Source organism: Mus musculus, chromosome 6 (genome assembly GCF_000001635.26).
Source record: "Mus musculus strain C57BL/6J chromosome 6, GRCm38.p6 C57BL/6J".
NCBI classification, from domain to species: Eukaryota; Metazoa; Chordata; class Mammalia; order Rodentia; family Muridae; genus Mus; species Mus musculus.
In genome coordinates this window covers 6,327,808-6,343,272 of record NC_000072.6, presented here as the reverse complement: position 1 = coordinate 6,343,272, position 15,465 = coordinate 6,327,808, and the positions used below count along the sequence as shown (strand labels likewise).

General features: G+C 41.4%; 1 long non-coding RNA gene and 1 pseudogene across 2 annotated transcripts in view; one reads left to right on the top strand and one right to left on the bottom strand.

The window, feature by feature from the left end:
• Positions 1 to 15,465, bottom strand: part of Gm20619 (predicted gene 20619) — a 128,764-nt gene that overhangs the window by 34,150 nt on the left and 79,149 nt on the right. The window lies entirely within an intron of this gene.
• On the top strand, positions 13,031 to 13,541 carry Gm8649 (annotated as a pseudogene).

Here is a 15,465-nt window from a genome sequence, read left to right as displayed (position 1 = left end):
AAGAGTAACAGAAAGGCACAAGGACGGGGAAATTGACCTCCACAAATCATATCGTTTGTGGTGAGTTTCCTCAGCTCAGTGCTTGGATATGTTTACAAGTGAAGAGTGCATGGACTTGACAGACAGCTGAGAGCACTGATTGTCTCAAGAGCAGAGATTCCTTGGAAATGATAAGGTGCAAACACTGTCAAATGGCTCCCTTTGCATCACACTGCAATCTCTAGCCATAACAGCTGCCAGGACCAGCAGGAACCAAGCTGCCAGCCGTCCCTCAAACCACCAGGCTCCTGCTATCTGTGGGATCCCTGGACTACATAATAACAGGGACTTCAGCAGCTCAGGTTTGGGTTGAGACAGAGAATCTCTGGCCATGGGGACTCAAATGGAGATGCAGCAAGGGAAGGATGCTGTGAGGACCATGTGATGAGGGTTACCAAACAGGGGAGCCCTAGATACAGAAAGCCGGAATTCTCTCCTGGTCTCATCCACTTTCCTTTGTGCTGATGTAGGCAACAGGCTACTACTGAAGATGAGGCTGAGCCTGGGGTTGTATCTTTTTCAACTGAGCTGCAAGGGACTATGTCAACTGAAAGAAATCAGGGATCCTGACTATAATTAGGAAGCAGTGCACTTTAACTGGATTCTCATATGAGAGACCCAGACAAAACCAATATTAACTAGAGAAATGGCATTTTTGTATGGGAGAGCCATACTACCTCATACCTATCAAGCATTTGGGATAACCTGGCATATTTTACTCATGCCATATGCATAAATTCACAGACTGTCCAGGTACTACAGCCACAATAGTTAACATTATCCAGTGTTGGCCTTTTGCTAAACACTTATTTACAACAACAAGCTTTGTGCTGGAGAATTAAAACCATGAGTGATCACAATGTTAACAAGCCTTGGGCTTCTTTAGACGCACCTGAACCTGGGCAGTGTCTCTTCTGGATGAAACAGTGTGTGACAATTGAGTTGGGTTCTATAACTCCCTAAGGCTCCACCCAGCCTACTGAGCCCACTAGTGTAAGATGGTAGATTTTCATATGGAAGTCTGGCCCGATTCCCTTCCTTGTATTACTGTTTGATCTAATCCTTCCGGAGCAGCAGAGCTCGGCAGAGAGGTCCATGCTGCTGAAAGTGTTTGGAGAGAACACACAGAGAGGGAATAGGTGTCTGCAAACCTGTTCTGAACTATGACATCTTTTCTGTTCCAAATCAGCATAAAACACCAAGACTCTCTACCCACTGAGTACATCCATCCGAAGGCTGTTTCATGGATTTTTGGTTTTGCTGTGACAATCTCACTGGCTTTAAAATCAAAATTCCCTTGCCTCGGCCTCCCCAATACAAGGAATATGAGCATGCATCCACACACGGACTTGTCCTAAAGATTTTGCTATAGTTTGGGTTTTTGTTTGTTTGAGACAGACTCTTACAATACATAACCTTGGCTGATCTGAAACCTGCCATGTAGACCAGTATCTCCTCAAACTCCTAATATCTGCCTGCTTCTGCCTTCCGAGTGCACCACTTTGCTGGGCTTCTTCTAAGACCTTGATATTAGCAAATGCAGTATATGGTACTGTCTGAGACTGACTGAATTAGCTTAATATGGCTACTCCCCATTGTACCAGTTGTTCTGTAATTGACTAACTTCACTCTTTATAACTAACAGTATTCCAACATGTGCATAAACCACACTAGTCTTAAGATTCAGAAAGTGAACAAAACTTAGTCCCAGAGAGCTTTAGCTTACAAGATTCACAAGGACCCTCCCTGAGCTCCACCGCTGCTGGAAAGAGGAGACGCTCTAACAGAGCAGCTGTGCAGGACACTCCAGGGATGCAGGTTTTGTGAGTTGTAATCCTTGCTGGTGTGGGATCTCCATGGCATAGCTGACTTTAAGTCACCCTTAAATCTACATTTAAGCCCAATAAACTCATTGCTTTACCAAGATAGACCCTTATCAAATCATTACTTTGATGTGTTGTTAGTGCCCCACCTGGGGTGAGTAGGACAATTGTATCTCCTCGGGAAATTCACATAAACATGTATTGATTACCCTGTCCTACATTTGAGATTCATTAAGATTTACTGAAGTATTTAGCAAGTTTTATTATAATTAGGGGCTTACTTGTGGGATATTCATGACAACTGGTTGTATCTTTTTTTTTTTTTTTTTTTTGCTTTTATTTATCTTGATGGGGTGATAGAGTTGCCCATGGCACATTGCACAGGTGGAGGTCAGGGAACAACTCAAAGGAGTTGGTTAAAGCGGTTCATATTGGCCACTGACACACCTACATTTTGAAGTAAATTCTCCTTAAATAGTCTAGTTAACATTTCCCAATCCACCCGAGGGCAGGCGTCTGGATGCAAACATTTAGAAGTTACCTCTTTCCCGCTCAACTATAATAGATAACAGGGTTCATAGATAGCAAGTTTCTCCACTTTTTTCTTCTAAGGGTTCCCTGTGGATACAACTTTAGGCCCTACACATCATGTCTACTCCTACCTTTTTCTGTAGGTATGCCTTTGACTTTGTAACTTGTCTCTCATTAGAGGTGCTGGAAAATGATCTGCAGGCACATAGAAAAACCACCTGCTCTAATGATTCTTCACCTCTCTAGATGCCTGCTTCCCTCTAAGTTCCTAGCTCAATTATGCATTTAAAATTATCTTTCTTTTAACTTGTATATATCATTTTCAGTCATTGTTACAGTTTACATCCATCATTTTGTCATCAAACAAAACTAAGTACACACTGTTACTCTTTCCTCTGCCTTTTGTTTAGTAGCTTACTATTATTTTGTCCATTTTCCACAGTTCACATGCAAATAATACTTATACACCTATAGATATTTTCTAACGGTATTTTCTAAATCTCTTATTTGTTGTTCAAAGATTCATTAACTTAAAAGAAAAAAATCTGGCCACACATCATACTGAATCTAGTGTCTACTTCCTTAAACTTCTTTTTCCTGAAAGTTTTACCTTTTTTTTAATTCTATTTCCCTAGATCAATATTAACCTATAAAAAAAAAACAACAACAACAAATACTTGCAGCAATTGAAAAGAATTAACCAGTAATTCCCAGTAAGACTTGGTAGAATTGATTTTACCTGTCAATTTATGTGCCCGTAAGCTGAGAACTCTTCAATAAAACTGTGTCACAATGCATAAATCCTTTTATACAAAGATGAGAGTGCAGCCTCCTATAGGCAGTAAGGGCAGGACATGTAATGGACCATAATCTAGTCCTGTGGCACACATAACATCTCCCCTGAATGAATGAGTAAACTCTTTGGTTGGGATACAGGATCCTGAGTGAAGCACATCTTTACTCAGGTGGGTCTTTATTGGCTCCACCTACCATGCTCCCCAAAATGACTAGTTGCAGTAAAGACTACCTCATTCTCCATCCAATTCCCACTTAAGGTCCATGAAAGCCCACTGGACAGTGCAGCATGGAGGTCCTCCTTTCCTGTAGTCCCCTCCTGCTCTCAGCATTTCTCTCTCACTGTCCTTTCACAAGGCTACCTTAACTCGGCTTATTCCTTGTCTTCATTTCCTTCTTCTTCCTGGGCTTGAGAAATCAAACTTTGGAGATATGACCTTGGTATCTGCTCCCTCAAGTCCACCAAGAGCTAAGAAAAAGACTCCTTTACACTCAAAGAACCCACATCTCAAGTGACTCTTCAGATGTTACCAAGAGCACATGCATACATGGAGAAGAAGCAAGTAACAAATAAGGGAATTATAATACAGAGTTCCACCTTGACATAAAATAACAAAACCACTGTCATAGATTCCTACAGAGGCCAGAAAGCCACCTTAAAGCATACCCACATTGTGTTAGTACTAGTCACATTTCATAACTACCTAAGCAATACCCAACAGAATATCTACTTCATCTTGCTAATATTTAAAACAATCTAATTTAAGGTTTTATATATTATGTCCCATAAGTGTGTGGTTACATTTAAAACCTAGGATTAGAGGAGGAGAAAAACAAACCATGTCTCTCTTCTTTGAAAAAAATCTATGTGCTTCTGGGAGCCTGTCTCTTCCTTTACTAAGTATACTATCTTTCCATAAGAACATGTTGCAATCAGTTCTCTCAGTTTATGGAGATATTATGTCCACTCCTAATATTCTCTTAACAGATCAGACCTACAGTTAAGTAAACTATAAGTTACTGAAACCTTTAACTAAATTTCATAGAATTTAAAATCTCTTTTAGCAACTAGCTTAGGACATTATAAGAGCAAGCACTCATATCTGCCTCCTGAGTAACCCACGTCTATACCCTAAATGATTTCAAAAGAATTTCATGACTACATGGAAATTGATTGAACACATAATCTATTTTCCTCATGCGCATGTAAATTTTGCATCTCAAAATACTGGGTTTCTTTCACTTCCAATGGGAGTTTTGCACACAGTCTATAAATCTTGCTGTTAAGACATTTTCCTTCATTATCCTAAATTTATCTTAATTTCAATCCAATTATAAACTGTTTACTAGAGTTTTCCCCTCATATAATTGAGCACAGTATAGTTGATTTTTTAACTGTAAACATACATCTGTGAATAATTCCTAAATGCCACAGTACATAGGAGATCCTGCAGCATAATGGAAGTAATTTATTTCCAAATTGCTCCCATTTCTCTCATGCCTTGCTCACAGCACTTTATTAAAATCAAGTCCAGCAGGTACGACAGGAGGCTGACCTTGTTTCTGCAGTACTACATATGCTGCCCTTGCAAGACTTCCCAGGCTCTTACGTAGCTCAGAAACTCACAATCTCCACAGCGGTCACTGGGAAACAACATGAATCCGAAGGAAGTCCATGGAGGTTCGGATACTAGCTCTGCCAAACTCTCCAGTTGTGTGAAATGTGTTGTTAAATGTGTTAAACATTTAACCTTCTTTTGCCTTAGCTACTACATGGAACTGAAAACACAGTAGCTTCTTCATAGCCCCACTGTGAGTAGTAAATGACTGGCAATGTAAAGAATGCAAGAATGTTAACAGTTGATATTAATATAACTATCATATGATCACTTTCACTCTTGAGAAACTTGTTAGCAGACAATTTGGGGGCATTAAATAGATGAAGTTGCCCCATAGAGGTTCTATATCAATGCCTGAAGAAAGGATAATAGCAGTCATAAGGTGATCTGTTTATTCTATCATTTTCATGGTCAAATGTCACAGACCAGCTAGTCAAATCTATTTTCAGCAAATAAACATCCTGGTCGTTCTTAAACGAGTCAACTCTGTTATTCTCCAATGAAAGACCTTGGCTTTCAAATCAACAATTTGAACAATGTGTCAGTTGAGTCAGACTCATCAAAATGGTACTGGATATCTACTGTGTGCAAGGCACTGAGTCAAAGTGTATGCTAGATGTAAGAATAAAGGTTTATCCAGTAACTGTTAAGTGATGTTTGCTATGTCAGGCATGGAACTAGGTAATAAGAACAAAGAGGAGATAAGAATAGTCTTTATTCTTGAGTTTCTAACTCTGAATGGAAGGAAGACTGTGGGGAGGGGATTAGTTATAACAATGGGTAAGGGCTGTATGAGAAAAGGACAAAACTTGAAGGGAGAGAAGGGCAAGATGAGGTAGAGAGGGGAAGAGATCCAGGTTAAAGTGGTATCTAAGCTTGTATTGGCTAGTTGTGTGTGAACTTGACACAGCTGGAGTTATCACAGACAAAGGAGCTTCAGTTGAGGAAATGCCTCCATGAGATCCAACTGTAAGGCATTTTCTCAATTAGTGATCAAGGGGGAAAGGCCCCTTGTGAGTGGGACCATCTCTGGGCTGGCAGTCTTGGATTCTATAAGAGAGCAGGCTGAGCAAGCCAGAGGAGGCAAGCTAGTAAGGAACATCCCTCCATGGCCTCTGCATCAGCTCCTGCTTCCTGACCTGCTTGAGTTTCAGTCCTGACTTCCTTTGGTGATGAACAGCAGCATGGAAGTGTAAGCCGAATAAACCCTTTCCTCCCCAGCTTGCTTCTTGGTCATGATGTTTGTGCAGGAATAGAGACCCTGACTAAGACAAAGCTGAACACAGCATCAGAAGGAATGAACATGGAGAAGGTCCGGGCAGAGTACTAGGAAGCATAGACAAAGCCCCAAGAGGGATTTCTTTCATGAAGAGAGTAGCAGGAATGATGTCTGGTGTGTAAAGCATCGGGCAAGTGTGGATAGAAGGGGGAAGATGCTCACAGAACACAGTGAGCCATGCTAAGGGGCTTAGAAAGGAGAAGGTACTGAAGGGTGGAGCAGGGAATGTGGTTATCGGCATTGCAAAACCATCATTCTGGCTGCAGAGTAAGTTTGGAGACAGTGGGACAAGACTTGAGTGGGAAAAATAATTCAACTAGCAAGGCCTGGATCTGACCTGCACTCATAGAAGACTGTTGGAATATAAAGAAACAACAGTTTCGAGAGATACTGAGAGGAGAGACTCAGCAAGGTCTGACAATTGTGGTAAAGTGGGTGGGGAAGAGGAAAGAACCAAGGACAGCTTAAGATGAGAGAGAAGAAAAAGAAAGTAGAGAATGAAGCTGCCTGTCCCTGTGTAGCATAGAAGGCAGGACAGAACATAATCATTGATAGAACAGACACAAAAAGATGCAGAAGTGTTCAAAGACAATTCCTTAGGGTCCACCAAAACATCACCAAGTAGACAAGGCGTACACTGGGGTGAAGATTCCTGGGGGAAGGAGTGCTTGAACAAGCTGAAAGAGTGTTTCCATCCTTTAGTGGTGTCAGAGCTAGAACATAGATGCTTGAGGGTGACCAGAGTGCTGGAGACTAAGTTGTTCACAGGAGTATGACCTCCAGTTCTAGGCTGAGAGTGTCTGCTTCTGTACCATCCTTCTCTAGATGCACATCTCTAAGGTTCTGTCCAGCTCTTGGTAGGTTTAGGCATTGCTACTCTGAATATATTCTCAGAGAAGACATTGCCATGATGCAAGCTAGGGGTATTCAATATGTATAGGGTCCTGGGTTAAATCCTTAGTACCTGGAAAAAAAAAAAAAAGGTAAAGGACAGACGTTTACGTAATGCTTCGAAAGACAAACGTTTATGTAACGCTTGAAGCCTCTCTGTATTGAACTTTTGTCCTGGAGTAGATTTTGATATTAACATCAGTCTTCAAAAAAAAAAAAAAATAGCACTGCTCTCAACATGTATTCCCAATGCTGGTACCTTCTACTCCAGCCCCAGTAACCTCAGCCCTGTGATTAGAGGGCTTGGCCGTGCCATGGAGCCAAACACGGAGGAGTGTTCCTGCCTTTTAAATTGCCAAGCCAGCACATGTGGGATGCATCTTTAACCACAGAATATGTTTTCTTTAAGGCCTTTCCTCAATCGTAAAATCTTAAATTTAATAAGGACTGAGGAAGCCTATAAATCAAACACAATAAAATCATAACTCATACACCTTGTTCTAAGTGGGCTACATATATTTTTATCATTGAAAAGTATAGATCTGGGTGTTCTGCAAATACTGGTTTCTCCAGCAGTCTGGGGGACAAAGCCGCATTAGTTTTCAATTTACAGAACATGATGTTAGTGATTACATTAACTTAATCTAATATTATTTCCCATATTTAAAGATAGAATGAGAACCGTGTGTTTCAATTGTTGTTGGCTTTAAAAACATAAATGAGAACGCATGTGCGCATGTGTATGTGTGCATGTACATAAAGGAATAAGGACTCGGCTGGCCTTCCATATAATCAGCCGAGTTATTAGTACAGCTGCGCAGTCTGTGTCTCAGGGGATTAGAAGCTCGGCCTGAAATCTCATTTAATTACAGAGCATTGACTACCATGGACCTCTTACATCTGGACCCAGGATAATAGAGAACATTTTGTCTGAATGGTTTGTAGTGTGTGGGATGGAAACACGTGTAGTTCAATTTCTAACATTTGATTGAGAACAAAAAGCAAAAATTCACAGATGGTTAGCTCAGCCTATTAAACAATTTCACTAACGTTCCTCAACTCTCTTCTATAGAGGCTTCAAAAATGCAGTTCTTTCACCCTTGGCATGTAGGGTGAAAGGACAAAGAATATTTAGTTCATCTGTACATGAATGTAAAAATAATATTTGTCTCAAGTTATCATAGGAACAATACCGGGCAATGTAAAGGAAAGGCCACAACAAAAAGTTAGATGATATATTAGTTAATTATAACTACTAGTAATAGTACACATTCATTCACTCTTCTTTAGAAGGAAAACAGCCTTTGAGAAGCCCCAGGGACCAAGGCCTGTTCGCCATGAAGGGAGTAGTATGATTAATCGTCCAGTTGATGCTTCTGTTCTACCACAGCTCGAATCTAGAGAGGGAACTAGGTGAACGAGGAGATGCTCCATTGAGTAATAAGCACTGAGAAATCGGAAGCAAATAATGGGACTGCACCCTTGGAACCTTTAGGGACAGCCTCTCAGAAGCATAGCATTCTAGTTGGAGACTAAATAAATTAAATGAGAGAAAGCCAGCTACCAGAAATATGTTTCCAGATGGTGAGCAAATAGAATAGCATTGGGCCAGGCGCAGAGAAGGACACCACAGGCACTGTAAGGTAGGGACAGTTGAAGCTTAAGGAACACTAGATGGGGAACCAGTCTTGTGGAAGCTACTGGAATATGCTAGGCACTGAAGAGATGACTTCTGACTCCTGATGTAAGAAGGACACCACTCTAGCTGCTGTGTGGAAAATCAATTAAGGAGTGGCTGGTGAGGAACAGAATGACCAGAGTTGCACCACAGATATGAATACAGTAGCTATTATGTATAAAAGAAGGATGGCTCTCTGTGATACTTACATTAAGATGCTAACAGGCAACTAGATGGAGTGGTAAATCAGGAAGCTTGCTTCAGAGCACTAGAGAAGGGCTGAAGACTCGGCCACAGCAGTGAAACCAGAGCAAGGGCAAGTAAAGATTTGAATCTGAATTGTCCCATGGGGAGGTGAAAGAAGGTAAAAAAGATGGGTACCACTATGTTCTGGGATATCCCACATTCACAACCTTAGAAAGGAAAAACCATCAAATGGGGCAATAAACAAAGGCAGTGGGGGTTCTAGGAAAGATTTTCCAAAAGCTAAGAAAAAAGAAGGTAATGACTAATTCTAGTCATTACCATGTTTATGGCTAGGGAGCAATGTATATCATCTTCATGTAACTGATGCCTTTTCTGATAAATAGTAATACTTAACTGTTTACATATTGGCAGATGCAAAAAGAGCTCATGTGACTTGCATAAGATATAGCCATTATTAAGTAGAGGTACTAGCATCAGGTGTTTTTAGCTTTATGTCTCATGGCTTCCCTACAAGATTATTTTCAACCATTATCTTTAGCTAAATAAATCTGTATCCCCAGATGCTGAGTCCATGTATCAGCAAATATATTCCTCACTACACAAAGCTTTCTGATACCCACCCACCGCACCTCCCACCCCCACCCCCAATGACCTCATACAACTCGAACACCAAAGGTGGACACAGCTTAAGACAATCTGAACAATGGTGCATCATGAGCCAGCTTTTTCCTTCTCTCTGCTCTGTGTTCCTCAATATCAGTTTTATCTCATGCGTCCCAGATATATTCTACAGAAAAACAGAAAAACAAAACAAAAGCCTGTATTCTCCAAAGTTCAAAAGGATAGACAATTCCCTTTTTACCTGAAATTTAGCCAATCTCCTGAGCCAATTAAGGCTATATTTACCTTCTTATTAGTCAACTGTCCAACATAAATGGGCTTATGAACAAGATATAAAACCATGGATGCTCATCGCCCTCCCTCTTATGCAAAATGTCAACAGTGATTCATGGATCGATCCTTTTGTGAGAAACCAAACCACATCAAAGCCAATAGGGAAATCTGAAGCACTGTCATAAATGAATCCTACCAGATCATAGTACCATGTGATTAGCTTTTTGTATGTTTGTGTGTTTTGTTTTGTTTTTTTTTAAGCCTCCCAGCTTCCATGTTCTTCATGAAGAGGTATGGCAGTGTGAATGAAATGTCCTCCATAATACTGGACATTTAGTTGGTCTCCAGTTGGTGATGCTGTTGAGAAGGCTTAGGAAGTGTGTTCTGGTTAGAGCAAATGTGTCACTGGAGGTGGGTTTTGAGAGCTTAAAGACTTGGCACCATTTTCAGTTTACTTGCTTTGTTGATGTTTGCAGTTCAAGGTGTGAGCTCTCAGATGTTCCTTCTGCCTTACCTGCCTGCTGTCATGCTTCCCTTCCATGATGGTGATGGAGTCCTGTCTTTAAGTCCATGAAAAACTCTTCCTCCTAGATTCACCTTGGTACAAGGAGTGACTCTCGTTGTGTCAGGCCTGACCATCTTGTTCTTTGGAGGAATGTGGAAGACTTTGAAATAAAAGCATTTGAACACTGTCACTAGGGCTTAATGAGCCATCCTAATGTCAGGTCCAAAGTTAATTCCAATTCCCCAAACTCCAAAAGACAGTCCATATATCCAGAAATAAGCTCGCTCAATCCACTACGATTTCTGGTAGTTAGATAAAAGCCAGCAGTCCTCAGGTACTTCTTAAACCAGCTTCAATTTGGGGAAAAAAAAAAAAGGTCCTTTTTCTTAACTCTGGCAAACTCACGCCTGTAGTTGCATATCAAAGCAGATACCGACCTCCTGGCTCCCTCCATATCAAAAGTATCTGTTCTGCATTACAAGGTTTACCCTAGCATCCTGGCCTTCCTCACCTCTTCAGGCTTCCCTCCTCCCAGATACCAGATTGCTCTCCTTATAATGCCAAGGTTCTTCACCATGCTGCTTCTACACTTCCTATACTCTTTCTGTTCTCTATCTCTGGTTATCTTCCTTCTCTCGCAGATAGTCCTCGCCATGCCCAGTCTGCTGGCCATGTTTAATTTCGATCTCCTTCTTTCTCTCTATGCTCTGAACTCTTTAATGGGCCTCTGATTGTTTCTCTCTCTCTCATATCTACAAGAAAACCCTTAACCATATCATGGAGTGGTCATGTCAGCCATTTCTTCACTACACCACCTCACATATGGAACTCGGAACACAGTAGTTAGGAGAGCTGTGCAGACTGAAAGTCCAGGGCAAGCAATTTCACAAGGGAACAATATTAGCAACTTAGCAAGAGACTGTTTCTGTGCTATTGTTGGCCAAAAGGAAAAAAAAAGTGTCTAATTTCTGTCCCTGACCTAAGAACTTACCTGAGGCTAAATTTAAGATTAATAGAAGCAGGCATGATGGTGCACACATTTAATTCTAACATTCAAGGCAAAGACTGGCATATCTCTGTGAGTTTAAGACCAATTTGTGTACTATCCAAAATTAACCTGTAAGCCTTACCTGTCCAAGGACCAGGTAACTTATTAAAATGCTGGAAGATGTAGTTCCATCTCCTGAAGGACCAGGTAACCTCCTGAGATGCTAGAAGTTGTAATGCTTGGAAAACAAAGCCTCATGGGAAAAGTATAATGACTTGTGAGTTTTGTCCAGAAAGATCCTTACAACATGTGTCTCAGGGTTGCTCAGCTGGAAAATTCCAGAGAGTGGTCCTGACCAAAGTCCATCTTTTGTAATGTTTAATAAAGCTGGCTTCAAATTTGGTGCAAAATAGTGGGCTTGTTTTTTTCTCCAGCAAATCTCAGAATTAACATCAGGTCTACATAGTGAGTTCTGGGACAACCAGGGATAGGTAAAGAGAACCCCTTTAAAAAATAAAAAAGTAATAGACTAAGCTAAAACAGATGCCCCAGTGGAAAAAGCATTTATTGCTGTTGCAGAGGTATTGGGTTCGACTCCCAGCATCTACATGGTGATTCACAACCATCTGTAACCCCAGTTCAAGGGGCTCCAACAGGAAAAAAACATGATGTACATACATTTATGCAGGAAAACATTCATTTGCATGAAATTAAATAAACCTAAATAAATAAATAAATATAATAGACAGAGGAGATTTCAAGACAGCCTTATTTTGACTCTGTCACATAGTTATTAATGATCATAGTGAGCATTACTATGACAAAAAAAAAGAGAGAGAGCTAGTAGGAGGAGAGAAAGAATATATACAGTTTGACAGACAGAGAGTACCAGGAAACTTGATATTGCCGCCAAGTCTACTGCTAAAACAAATAAGGTTAAAAAGAGGTCTAAGGTGCAGTGGAATAAATGAAAGGGTACCCTCAGTCAAGACCTCACTCAGCTAAGCTTCCAACACCTGAAAGAAAAAGCCTAATGAATTTGCAGCTCCCAGGAAGGAACAAGAAATCAAAAGTTACTGCAAATGTGATTCATAGGGGTCAGGGGTCATCCCAAGTGGACAGTGGAAGTTACCAGCATCTTCCACATGGTGTTTAGAGTCATGAAGTGCCAAGGACTTGGTCAGGGGTCCTGAGGAAGGGGTGTTGGGGAGCAGTGGGTATAGGACTCAAAATCAGTTATGGATGCAAACTGACAGCTCTGTGTTCTATTCCAGGTAGCTCTCTGCTTGAGATCACTCTTTCTTAAAGACCAAAGCCCAGTCTTACTTTGCATAAGCTTCTTCCTTAGGAATTGCATATCAATTCAGTCATTTACACACACACACACACACACACACACACACACACACACACACACACACCAGTTTCTTTTGATTATCCCGTAAAGCAGCATTTTATGACTTTAGGTCCTTGACTCTTGAGCCACATGGTCAAAGATGCCAAACTCTGCTGTTTGCTGGTGTTGAAACATGCCCCCATTGCTCTATTACATTACCACTAGCTTTCTGTTTTCCAACTCCTTCACTGACTAAGCTTGGCTGTCCTGGAACCTGCTCTGTAAACAGACCTTGAACTCAGATCTTCCTTGCTCTATCTCCTGAATGCTGGGCTTAAAGGCATGTACCACTATGCCTGGATTTACACTTAAAAAAAAAAAAAAAAAAAAAAAAAAAAAAAACCTAGAAATTTCTCTGTCCCTTTCCGGTCCACCATCGCCATCGTGGGTGGAGCCGCCACCACGATGCAGATTTTTGTGAAGACCCTTACGGGGAAAACCATCACGCTCCAGGTTGAACCCTCGGACACTATAGAAAATGTAAAGGCCAAGATCCAGGATAAGGAAGGAATTCCTCCTGATCAGCAGAGGCTGGTCTTTGCTGGTAAGCAGCTGGAAGATGGCCTGACTTTGTCTAACTACAACATTCAAAAGGAGTCCACCCTTCATCTGGTGTTGAGACTTCGGGGTAGTGCTAAGAAAAGGAAGAAGAAGTCTTATACCTCTCCCAAGAAGAATAAGCATAAGAGGAAGAAGGTTAAGTTGGCTGTGCTGAAACACTATAAGGTGGATGAAAATGGCAAAATTAGCGAGAGTGTCCTTCTGACGAATGTGGTGCTGGAGTTTTTATGGGAAGCCACTTTGACAGGCATTACTGTGGCAAGTGTTGTTTGACTTATTGCTTCAACAAACCAGAAGACAAGTAGTTGTGTATGCGTTAATAAAAAGAAGGAACTAAAAAAAAAAAAAAAAAACCCTAGAAATTTCTCTGTCCCAGGATGGCCCAGAACACAGAAATCTGCGTGCCTTTGTCTCCTGAAATTAAAGGTGTGTGCCTGGGCCTAAGCTGTTCATGGCCACTGTTCCTCAAGATCCAGATCAAAAGCTTATATCTTCCAACCTCAAGATCTGGATAACAAGTATGCCCTCCATTTCTGGATTGTAGTTCATTCTAGATTAAAAGTCCAAACTGTTTCTTGTTCAACTGCAAACACAAACAGTAAGTTTAGATGGGAAGATCTTTCCCTGAGACCACCGTCCCTATATTTCTTTATCTCCTTCCTTAATTTCTTTCTGATAATGCTGGCTGGCTCATTAGTGCAGCTGCCTTTTGTACTGGCTTGTGTTCTCATGATAATTTTGTTACCCAAAAACCTATTTACAATGTCCAGCACATAGGCTAAAGGAAACCTGCCCCCAGTTGGATTAGATTTCGAAATAAGGTTGCCAATGGCCGGGCAGAGAGACAGAGACAGCACTTTTAGGAATCACAGGCAATAAACACAGGAGAGAGGAAGAAAGGAATCTGCCATGAGAGGGGCATAGGACAGACTACTCGGTGAAGGAGCAGAAGGTGAATGTAGGTACAATGGGAAAGCAGCCCCATGGGAGGGCTGCCCAGAAGGAAACAGGGTGGCAAAGACAAAATATAGATTTAGAAAGTGATAACTCAGGAATATCAGAGGGGAGGGGAGTGTGTGTTAACAACAGGGAGGTTTGGAAGTGCCCAACCAGTAAGCTAGTTAAGGCATATTAAATATAAAGGATGCATGTTTTTCGTTCACAAATCCAGAGCCCTTTGGTGGATGCAGAGACTCACATGCACCCACTGGAAACATAGAGTTTTAAACAATTTATTGCTACATCCTCTGTTCTTTCAGGTCCATGAAGCCCCTCATACAACTCATATTGCTTCCTTATATTTTACATAGTTGAGAAATCCTGTAAAGAACAGTTCTTACACTGATTTATAGATTCTTGAACTCATGTTTTCAGAATTCTTTCCCACAGCCTTAAGGGCTATCCTGAAGATCATAGCATTACCATTTTGCAGAGGAACAAAGAGACATTCTCACTTCCTGGAATCATGCTGTTTCTGATTATCATGGAGTCATTAACCTTGGCAGGGAGAACATTCTCTGAAGAAGGAACATAAAATAAAATATATACATCATTATACAAATAAGCTTTATGTCTACAGTAATCACCAGAATTCGAGAAGACCTACACCCTGCTGGCTCTACTCCAGGGGCAGAAACAGTGTCACACTGTCCCTTCTGTGGTCATGCTGGACCTGACAATGAAGAATACAGGAGTAAATGGGTCATGGAATTCTCCTCCTTGGTTCAAGTGAGCAGCTGAGGCCAGGCATGTGGCAGGAACTCCCTGGCTAGAGGCCCTCAGAGATTTGTGACGCTCACAAAGAAAAGCCTAAGTTGTGTTGGAGACACCAAGGTATTGGAGTTGCCAGAACCCTGAGATATATGCCAAGATGACCTGTACACAGGGATAGAACCAGCCCAAGAAGAAAAACATACATCATAGGCAAAGATTTGGAAGGGCAGAGCCACCTAAGCACTTTGGTATTGGACATTGTCTTAGTCAGGGTTTCTATTCCTGCACAAACATCATGACCAAGAAGCAAGTTGGGGAGGAAAGGGTTTATTCGGCTTACACTTCCATGCTGCTGTTCATCACCAAAGGAAGTCAGGACTGGAACTCAAACAGGTCAGGAAGCAGGAGCTGATACAGAAGCCATGGAGGGATGTTCTTTACTGGCTTGCCTCACCTGGCTTGCTCAGCCTGCTCTCTTATAGAACCCAAGACTACCAGCCCAGAGATGGTCCCACCCACAAGGGGCCTTTCCCCCTTGGTCACTAA